The sequence below is a fragment of the Ranitomeya variabilis genome, chromosome 3, assembly GCF_051348905.1.
Source record: "Ranitomeya variabilis isolate aRanVar5 chromosome 3, aRanVar5.hap1, whole genome shotgun sequence".
Classification (NCBI taxonomy): Eukaryota; Metazoa; Chordata; class Amphibia; order Anura; family Dendrobatidae; genus Ranitomeya; species Ranitomeya variabilis.
The window spans coordinates 60,808,815-60,820,299 of NC_135234.1; positions in this window are offsets into that span (position 1 = coordinate 60,808,815).

Below are 11,485 nucleotides of genomic sequence, written 5' to 3' on the forward strand. Positions count from 1 at the left end.
GTCGGATATGTGAGCAAAGTGCACGCACTTTGAGGAGCAGGTCGGAGAACCCAGGATAAGTTTTCAATAAGCACTGCACCACCAGGTTTAAGGTGTGAGCCAGGCAAGGAATGTGTTTCAGTTGGGAAAGGGAGATGGCAGCCATGAAATTCCTTCCGTTATCACTCACTACCTTGCCTGCCTCAAGATCTACTGTGCCCAGCCACGACTGCGTTTCTTGTTGCAAGAACTCGGACAGAACTTCCGCGGTGTGTCTGTTGTCGCCCAAGCACTTCATAGCCAATACAGCCTGCTGACGCTTGGCAGTAGCTGGCCCATAATGGGACAACTGGTGTGCAACAGTGTCATCTGCCGATGGAGTGGTTGGCAGACTGCGTTCTGTGGAAGAGCTGTAGCTTCTGCAGGAGGACGAGGAGGAGGAGGAGGAGGGGGTGCGAACGCCTACAGCCAACTGTTTCCTAGACCGTGGGCTAGGCACAACTGTCCCTAAATTGATGTCGCCTGTGGACCCTGCATCCACCACATTCACCCAGTGTGCCGTGATGGACACATAACGTCCCTGGCCATGCCTACTGGTCCATGCATCTGTAGTCAGGTGCACCTTTGTACTCACAGATTGCCTGAGTGCATGGACGATGCGCTGTTTAACATGCTGGTGCAGGGCTGGGATGGCTTTTCTGGAAAAAAAGTGTCGACTGGGTAGCTCGTATCGTGGTTCAGCGTACTCCATCAGGGCTTTGAAAGCTTCGCTTTCAACTAACCGGTAGGGCATCATCTCTAACGAGATTAGTCTAGCTATGTGGGCGTTAAAACCCTGTGTACGCGGATGCGAGGATAAGTACTTCCTTTTTCTAACCAGAGTCTCATGTAGGGTGAGCTGGACTGGAGAGCTGGAGATCGTGGAACTTTCGGGTGTGCCGGTGTACATGGCAGACTGAGAGACGGTTGGAGACGGTATTGTTTCTGCCGGTGCCCTAGATGCAATATTTCCTCCTACAAAACTGGTGATTCCCTGACCCTGACTGCTTTTGGCTGGCAAAGAAACCTGCACAGATACTGCCGGTGGTGCGGAAAATGGTGGCCTTACAGTGACGGAAGGGATGTTGCGTTGCTGACTAGCTTCATTGGCCGAGGGTGCTACAACCTTGAGGGACGTTTGGTAGTTAGTCCAGGCTTGAAAATGCATGGTGGTTAAGTGTCTATGCATGCAACTAGTATTTAGACTTTTCAGATTCTGACCTCTGCTTAAGCTAGTTGAACATTTTTGACAGATGACTTTGCGCTGATCAGTTGGATGTTGTTTAAAAAAATGCCAGACTGCACTCTTCCTAGACTCGGATCCCTTTTCAGGGATTGCAGACTGAGCTTTAACCGGATGGCAACGCTGTGCTCCAACAGGTTTTGGCTTTGACACGCGTTTTGGGCCAGATACGGGCCCGGCAGATGGAACCTGTTGCGATGTTGATGCCTGCTGCGGCCCCTCCTCCACCTCTGCTTCTGAACTACTGCCGCCTGCACCCTGTTCCCCCAATGGCTGCCAATCGGGGTCAATAACTGGGTCATCTATTACCTCCTCTTCGAGCTCGTGTGCAACTTCGTCTGTGTCACTGTGTCGGTCGGTGGTATAGCGTTCGTGGCGGGGCAACATAGTCTCATCAGGGTCTGATTGTGGATCTGTACCCTGAGAGGGCAATGTGGTGGTCTGAGTCAAAGGAGCAGCATAGTACTCTGGCTGTGGCTGTGCATCAGTGCACTCCATGTCAGAATATACTTGTAATGGGCATGGCCTGTTAAATGTTTCACTTTCTAAGCCAGGGACGGTATGTGTAAAGAGCTCCATGGAGTGACCCGTTGTGTCGCCTGCTGCATCCTTCTCTCTTGTTGTAGTTTTTGCTGAGGAGGACAAGGAAGCGACTTGTCCCTGACCGTGAACATCCACAAGCGACGCGCTGCTTTTACATTTACCAGTTTCGGAAGAGGAGGCAAAAGAGCTAGAGGCTGAGTCTGCAATGTAAGCCAAAACTTGCTGTTGCTGCTCCGCCTTTAAAAGCGGTTTTCCTACTCCCAGAAAAGAGAGCGTTCGAGGCCTTGTGTAGCCTGACGACGAAACTGGCTCCACAGCTCCAGACTTAGGTGGAATATTTTTATCCCCACGACCACCTGATGCTCCACTACCACTACCATCATTACCAGCTGACAATGAACGCCCACGATGACCTCTTGCACCAGACTTCCTCATTGTTTTAAAATCTTAACCAAAGTAACTTTATTTGTTGCTGTCAAACAACTTACACGGTGAGCTATAACTTCAGTATGATTTCAATATCCCTTAACAGGTTGGTGAGACCACAAGGAAAATCAGGCACAATGTTACACACTCTGTTTTCTGTGGCACAAAATCACAGAGATGACACACACGCAGGACTGTCACTCAAGCACTAATGTCAATATTAATCTCCCACCTAATTTATGGTTTGTTTTTTTTCAGGGAGACTTTAGAAACCAAATAATATTAAAAAAAAAAAAAAAAAAAAAAAAAAAAAAAGGCTTTCTATGGCCCACAATTAGAGAGAGAGAGGTGGCACACCCAGGAGTCAAGACTGGCACACAAGCTGAAAGGGCAATTTTACTCTCCCACTGTTTTTTTATGTATTTTTTGTTTTTTAAGGGAGACTTTAGAAACCCAATAATATTTAAAAAAAAAAATAAATAGGCTTTCTATGGCCCACTGAATGAGAGGGAGAGAGGTGGCACACCCAGGAGTCAAGACTGGCACACAAGCTGAAAGGGCAATATTACTCTCCCACTGTTTTTTTAGGTTTTTTTTTTTTTTTCAGGGAGACTTTAGAAACCCAATAATATTTAAAAAAATAAATAAATAGGCTTTCTATGGCCCACTGAATGAGAGGGAGAGAGGTGGCACACCCAGGAGTCAAGACTGGCACACAAGCTGAAAGGGCAATATTACTCTCCCACTGTTTTTTTAGGTTTTTTTTTTTTTTCAGGGAGACTTTAGAAACCAAATAATATTAAAAAAAAAAAAAAAAAATAGGCTTGCTATAGCCCACTGAATGAGAGATAGCACACACAGCAGTGGCACACAAGCCCTGACTGAGGCCAATATTTTTCTCCCACTGATTGATGTAGTGTTTTTGTGTTGAGGTAGAATTTAGAACACAAATCACGGAAAAAATAAATAGGCTTTCTATGGCCCACTGAATGAAAGGGAGAGAGGTGGCACACCCAGGAGTCAAGACTGGCACACAAGCTGAAAGGGCAATATTACTCTCCCACTGTTTTTTTATGTATTTTTTGTTTTTTCAGGGAGACTTTAGAAACCCAATAATATTTTAAAAAAAAAATAAATAGGCTTTCTATGGCCCACTGAATGAGAGGGAGAGAGGTGGCACACCCAGGAGTCAAGACTGGCACACAAGCTGAAAGGGCAATATTACTCTCCCACTGTTTTTTTAGGTTTTTTTTTTTTTTTCAGGGAGACTTTAGAAACCAAATAATATTAAAAAAAAAAAAAAAAAAATAGGCTTGCTATAGCCCACTGAATGAGAGATAGCACACACAGCAGTGGCACACAAGCCCTGACTGAGGCCAATATTTTTCTCCCACTGATTGATGTAGTGTTTTTGTGTTGAGGTAGAATTTAGAACACAAATCACGGAAAAAATAAATAGGCTTTCTATGGCCCACTGAATGAAAGGGAGAGAGGTGGCACACCCAGGAGTCAAGACTGGCACACAAGCTGAAAGGGCAATATTACTCTCCCACTGTTTTTTTATGTATTTTTTGTTTTTTCAGGGAGACTTTAGAAACCCAATAATATTTTAAAAAAAAAATAAATAGGCTTTCTATGGCCCACTGAATGAGAGGGAGAGAGGTGGCACACCCAGGAGTCAAGACTGGCACACAAGCTGAAAGGGCAATATTACTCTCCCACTGTTTTTTTAGGTTTTTTTTTTTTTTCAGGGAGACTTTAGAAACCAAATAATATTAAAAAAAAAAATAAAAAAATAGGCTTGCTATAGCCCACTGAATGAGAGATAGCACACACAGCAGTGGCACACAAGCCCTGACTGAGGCCAATATTTTTCTCCCACTGATTGATGTAGTGTTTTTGTGTTGAGGTAGATTTTAGAACACAAATCACGGAAAAAATAAATAGGCTTTCTATGGCCCACTCAGTGAGAGATGGCACACACAGGGATGGCACTGTAGCAGAAATGCCAATCTTAATCTCCCACAAAAAAAAACAAAAAAAAAAAAAAAACTGTCCTACAATTACTATCTCCCTGCAGTAATGTAAGCCAGGTATGGCAGGCAGCAATAGGAGTGGACTGATGCACAAATTAAATAAAAAGTGTGGACAAACAAAAAAGATAGCTGTGCAGAAAGGAAGGAACAAGAGGATATGTGCTTTGAAAAAAGCAGTTGGTTTCCACAGTGGCGTACACACAGCAATACAGCTATCACGGAGCCTTCTAGGGCAGCCCAATGAGCTACAGCGCTGAGGGGAAAAAAAAAAAAAAATAGCTTCCACAGTCCCTGCACACCGAAGGTGGTGTTGGACAGTGGAAATCGCTGCAGCACAAGCGGTTTGGTGGTTAGTGGACCCTGCCTAACGCTCTCCCTGCTTCTGACGAAGCGGCAGCAACCTGTCCCTAAGCTCAGATCAGCAGCAGTAAGATGGCGGTCGGCGGGAACGCCCCTTTATAGCCCCTGTGACGCCGCAGACAGCAAGCCAATCACTGCAATGCCCTTCTCTAAGATGGTGGGGACCAGGATCTATGTCATCACGCTGCCCACACTCTGCGTTCACCTTCATTGGCTGAGAAATGGCGCTTTTCGCGTCATTGAAACGCGACTTTGGCGCGAAAGTCGCGTACCGCATGGCCGACAAGCACAGGGGTCGGATCGGGTTTCATGAGACGCCGACTTAGCCAAAAGTCGGCGACTTTTGAAAATGATCGACCCGTTTCGCTCAACCCTAGCGGCGGGCCTTGCAGGAGTTTCAGGCGGATAGACCTGATCGTTGCCCACCTGGTAGACTGTTTGTTCCTGATGATTGGACCAGTAAAGTCATTTCTGAGGTTCATTCTTCTGTGTTGGCAGGTCATCCTGGAATCTTTGGTACCAGGGATTTGGTGGCAAGGTCCTTCTGGTGGCCTTCCCTGTCTCGAGATGTGCGAGGCTTTGTGCAGTCTTGTGACGTTTGTGCTCGGGCCAAGCCTTGTTGTTCTCGGGCTAGTGGATTGTTGTTGCCCTTGCCTATTCCGAAGAGGCCCTGGACGCACATCTCGATGGATTTTATTTCGGATCTTCCTGTTTCTCAGAAGATGTCTGTCATCTGGGTGGTGTGTGATCGTTTCTCTAAGATGGTCCATTTGGTTCCCCTGCCTAAGTTGCCTTCTTCTTCCGAGTTGGTTCCTCTGTTTTTTCAAAATGTGATCCGTTTGCATGGTATTCCGGAGAATATCGTTTCTGACAGAGGTACCCAATTCGTGTCTAGATTTTGGCGAGCATTCTGTGCTAGGATGGGCATAGATTTGTCTTTCTCGTCTGCTTTCCATCCTCAGACTAATGGCCAGACCGAGCGGACGAATCAGACCTTGGAGACATATTTGAGGTGTTTTGTGTCTGCAGATCAGGATGATTGGGTTGCTTTTTTGCCTTTAGCGGAGTTTGCCCTCAATAATCGGGCCAGCTCTGCCACCTTGGTGTCTCCCTTTTTCTGTAATTCGGGGTTTCATCCTCGATTTTCTTCTGGTCAGGTGGAATCTCGGATTGTCCTGGAGTGGATGCTGTGGTGGAGAGATTGCATCAGATTTGGGGGCAGGTAGTGGACAATTTGAAGTTGTCCCAGGAGAAGACTCAGCTTTTTGCCAACCGCCGGCGTCGGGTTGGTCCTCGGCTTTGTGTTGGGGACTTGGTGTGGTTGTCTTCTCGTTTTGTCCCTATGAGGGTTTCTTCTCCCAAGTTTAAGCCTCGGTTCATCGGCCCGTACAAGATATTGGAGATTCTTAACCCTGTGTCCTTCCGTTTGGACCTCCCTGCATCTTTTTCTATTCATAATGTTTTTCATCGGTCATTATTGCGCAGGTATGAGGTACCGGTTGTGCCTTCCGTTGAGCCTCCTGCTCCGGTGTTGGTTGAGGGCGAGTTGGAGTACGTTGTGGAAAAAATCTTGGACTCCCGTGTTTCCAGACGGAAACTCCAGTATCTGGTCAAATGGAAGGGATACGGTCAGGAGGATAATTCTTGGGTGACTGCCTCTGATGTTCATGCCTCCGATTTGGTCCGTGCCTTTCATAGGGCTCATCCTGATCGCCCTGGTGGTTCTGGTGAGGGTTCGGTGCCCCCTCCTTGAGGGGGGGGTACTGTTGTGAAATTGGATTTTGGGCTCCCCCGGTGGCCACTGGTGGAATTGAACTGGTGTGCATCATCCTCTCTGTTCACCTGTTTCCATCAGGATGTGGGAGTCGCTATTTAGCCTTGCTCCTCTGTCACTTCCAGGCCGGTCAACATTGTAATCAGAAGCCTTTCTGTGCATGTTCCTGCTGCTAGACAACTCCCAGCTAAGTTGGACTTTAGTCCTTGTTTGTTTTTGCATTTTGTTCCAGTTCACAGCTGTAGTTTCGTTTCTGTGTCTGGAAAGCTCTTGTGATCTGAAATTGCCACTCTGATGTTATGAGTTAATACTAGAGTCTTAAAGTAATTTCAGGATGGTGTTTTGATAGGGTTTTCAGCTGACCATGAAAGTGCCCTTTCTGTCTTCCTGCTATCTAGTAAGCGGACCTCAATTTTGCTAAACCTATTTTCATACTACGTTTGTCATTTCATCTAAAATCACCGCCAATATTTGTGGGGGCCTCTGTCTGCCTTTCGGGGAAATTTCTCTAGAGGTGAGCCAGGACTATATTTTCCTCTGCCAGGATTAGTTAGTCCTCCGGCCGGCGCTGGGCGTCTAGGGATAAAACGCAGGCTACGCTACCCGGCTACTGTTAGTTGTGCGGCAGGTTTAGTTCATGGTCAGTTTAGTTTCCATCCTTCCAAGAGCTAGTTCTTATGTTTGCTGGGCTATGTTCTCTTGCCATTGAGAACCATAACAGATCACACTCTGATTAGCTTTTGATCAGAGTTTGATCACATTGTGCTCTGATTCAGATAAAGAGAAGATGGAGAAAAAACATCTTCATCTTCTCCATTCTGTCAGTGCGCAGAAAGCAGATGCCATCCGATTGCAGTCCAATGGTTTTCATGGACTCATTAACTTGTACAACTGAGTACATTATGAATATCAGCTCAAACTTGGACACGCCACAATATTTTCCCCAAACTGGCCTGGACAGAAAATACTGTCATGTGTGTTAGGGTTTTGCGGAACGCACCAAATATTTATTTCTGGAGTATTCCGTGCGTTCGCAACCCGAGGTCCACAGCGCAGGAGTAAAACGCGCTGCTAGTAACTGATGGTACTATATGGCGGTATAAGTGAACTCTGTTACTTCAAAGAGTCACCAAAGACAAGAGAACGCTGTGCCCTGTTAACCTCACAGAGGAAGACAGCTACCAAATAGAGCGAACAGTGGTCATGCAGTCAAAATAGCACACGCAAAACTCCTCACCGGAGGTGCCGGTATTCTAGGGGCTTATTTCAGCCGAGCCCTGAATTCACTCACACAAACTCCTCACCAGAGGTGCCAGTATTCTAGGGGCTTATTTCAGCTGAACCCTGAAACCACATACACATGATCACACTGGTGCAGAACACATAAGTTATTTGATACTAGTGCATGGCCGTGCGGCCATGGGAACCTTTTATAGCTGCAGCAACTTCAGGACCTTCCTAGAGGACCAATGGGAGCTGCTGCAGTACCTGAGCATGTGACCCCTGACCTCCAATGAGAGGTCTTACCCTGGGCATGCTCAGGAGGGGAAAAGCAAGACTTAGTCCCAGAGATGTCTGCTCGCCGCTGACCAGTGCTGGTTACAATGGCTGAACCTGGAAAGGCAGGAGTAATCATCCGCACTGTATCAAGCTGAGCCAGATGCTGGGACCGACATCTCCACTGAGCAGGCTCCACTGCGGCTGGAGAAGAATGGGAGTTGGCAGCGGAGATGGCTCGAGATTTCCCCTGTGCAGAGGCAGGAATTCAACCCCTAACAATGTGTACAAGCCCATGTCTAGGTCCAAATGACTACACATAAAACATGGCTGCAATGAAAAAATGTGTTCTTAGTTTTCCCACCATTATTTACTGAGGTATGTGTATTATTTAAAGTGCTTTTTTTAGAAATGTCCAGTTATGTCCTATCCTAGAGGTAGCGGTCATGGAGGTCAAACCAAAGTGGGCAATAGTCGTTCTTGAATGAGGCTAACATGTTTTATTAAAAGGTTTGCAGTTTATTAATAGTCAAGCTTAGCCAATGATGATACAATAGGAGTAAACACTCAGTTCTGGTGTATTATTAACTGTATTAACATATATTATTATATCAGTCATAAATCAGCTTTCAAGCAATACAGTGATTTTTCATATTATAAGAATTCATTAGAGATGAGCAGATAGATTTGTGGGACTTGAGTCCAACGACCAAGTCAGTTGTATCTGGCAAATAGATGGGATTGCCACAAATCTCTTACCTTCCTGCATCTGCAATGCGACATTCGATTTGCCAGGGCTTGTGTAACATTACCAGTGCGTCATGATGTACAGATGATGTCTTGCCCACCCTGGCTAACGTAGTTGATACCTTTTGATAGCTAACTTTCCCGCTGCCTTGGGGTCATACTTGATTCCAAGCTTTCATTCATCCCCCACATCCGATCACTGGCTCGCTCTTCTTATCTGCATCTCAAAAACATTTCTAGAATTCGCCCTTTTCTTACTTTCGACTCTGCAAAAACTCTTACTGTTTCACTTATTTATTCTCGTTTGGACTATTGTAACTCTCTTCTAATTGGCCTCCCTCTTACCAAACTCTCCCCGCTCCAATCTGTCCTGAATGCTGCAGCCAGGATCATATTCCTCACCAACCGTTACACCGATGCCTCTACCTTGTGCCAGTCATTACACTGGCTACCCATCCACTCCAGAATCCAGTACAAAACTACTACCCTCATCCACAAAGCACTCCATGGCTCAGCACCACCCTACATCTCCTCTCTGGTCTCAGTCTACCACCCTACCCATGCCCTCTGCTCCGCTAATGACCTCAATAATCAGAACCTCCCACTCCCATCTCCAAGACTTTACATGTGCTGCGCCAATTTTTTGGAATGCACTACCTAGGTTAATACAATTAATCCCCAATCCCAACAGTTTTTAGTGTGCCCTAAAAACTAATTTGTTCAGATTGGCCTACCGCCTCAACGCATTAACCTAACTATCCCTGTGTGGCCCATTAAAAAAAAAAACATAATCAGGTTCCTCACATAATGTTCTCATACACTTTATGCAGTTAATAGCTCTCTGTGTCTGTACTGCTACATACTTAGGTAGTTAACTGGTTCATGCAGCTTTACATGAACACCCGAGCCTTACACTATGGCTGGTCCGAATAATTAAAGCAATTGTTACCATCCACCTCTCGTGTCTCCCCTTTTCCTTATAGTTTGTAAGCTTGCGAGCAGGGCCCTCATTCCTCCTGGTATCTATATTGAACTGTGATTTCTGTTATGCTGTAATGTCTAATGTCTGTACAAGTCCCCTCTATAATTTGTAAAGCGCTGCGGAATATGTTGGCGCTATATAAATAAAATTATTATTATTATTATTATTATTATTATTATTAACTGAAAAAAGTGATGACAATTAGCATTGAACTCTTAATTTGTATTTTTATCTACTTCCAAAAATTGAACAGAGGTTTAATCTTCTTATCTCTTACTGAATGAGGTAATAGACATCAGTAGAAGAGCAACACATATTTGTCTAAGTTTTCCATGTTGAATTTTCTGAATTTCCCAGTAACTTCCAGCAGGAAATCTCACATAGCTGTTAAAATAGTAAGATAGCTAAGAGACTCTTTTTCAGTCTCTCTTACTTAAAAAGACAGAGTTACTGTTAGGTGTTGAGTTCCCGCCACTGCACAGGGGGAATCTCGAACCATGTCTCCTGCGGTCTCCCTTTCTGCTCCAGCCACAGTGGAACCTGCTCAGCAGAGACATCGGTCCCAGCATCTAGCTCAGCCTGATACTGTGCAAATGGTTACTGTTGCCCTTCCAGGCTCTGTCCTTGTAGCCAGCACTGGTCAGCGGCAAACATGCTTTTCTGGGACTAAGTCCTGTTTTTCACGCACTCAGCATGCCCACGGGAGGACCTCTCATTGGAGGTTGGGGGTCACAAGCTCAGGCCCTGTTGCAGCTCCAGTTGGTCCACCAGGAAGGTCCTGTAGAGCTGCAACTATAAAAGGTTTGCATGGCCGCATGGCCATGCACTAGTATCAAATGTGTTTGGCTTATGCCAGTGGATACTCTACCACTCTATATATATGTGGTGTGAGGCTGTAGCTTTGGGACTGTACACTCAGGCAGGCAGCTAGTGTCAGTGGGGGCAATTAGCCTTGGCTTAGCATCTGGTTCCTTCATGTGTGCGGTTAGCACAGAAGAGTTCCAGAGCAAGCACAACGCTTAGTTAGGGTAATAGTTTTGTGTACAGCGTGACTCTGTGAGTCAACAGAGATTACTTCCAGTTCATACGGAGTGAAGCTTAACCCACGTGTGAGCTCAGAGGTTATCCGCCGTTACTTTGCAGCAGAAATCTCTGTACGGTGGACCCCGGGCTGCGAACGCAACTCGTAGCTACCTATCTATACTCGGTGTGTTCCGCTAGCCCTAACACTTACTTCCCCTAAATTAGACAGTGTTCCAAGATGTGATAGGTCCTCTTTAAGAATTTAAAGGTCCAGTAACTTCCTCTTGCACCACTCAATCCATGAAACAAGGATTACATACTATACAACTTTATAGATTTTTTGAATATTTTGGAATAATAATAAAAACATTTTCATGCAACACATTTTTGACAGACTCTATATAAAACTAGAGAAGGAAAACATAGTCATTAAATATCCCGGCATCAGAGTTACCGTTTGATGTAGAATACTTCTCTACTAATTTATAGAAGGCATCTTTCTGCATTATGCCTGCACTTGAACAGATAACCATAAAACAGCACAATTCGTTAAAAAAGTTACAAATATTTCATAATTCAAAGAGTTTGTCGACAGTACATAAATTGTAAGTTATCAGTTCTTTTGCCATCAAGCATATAGTCATTTTTCTCTGGAGGATTATTTATTGAGCCAGCACTTTAAAGAGCTTTATTTGTTTAGCGAACTGTAAAAAAAGATACCTTGAATCAAAATAGCCTGAGTTCTATTATGAAGTAGAAAAGAGATAATGGAAAAAATATCCATACAAAATACTCATTAAGCCATGTCTAATACGCTTTTAAAAATCCCTGACGCT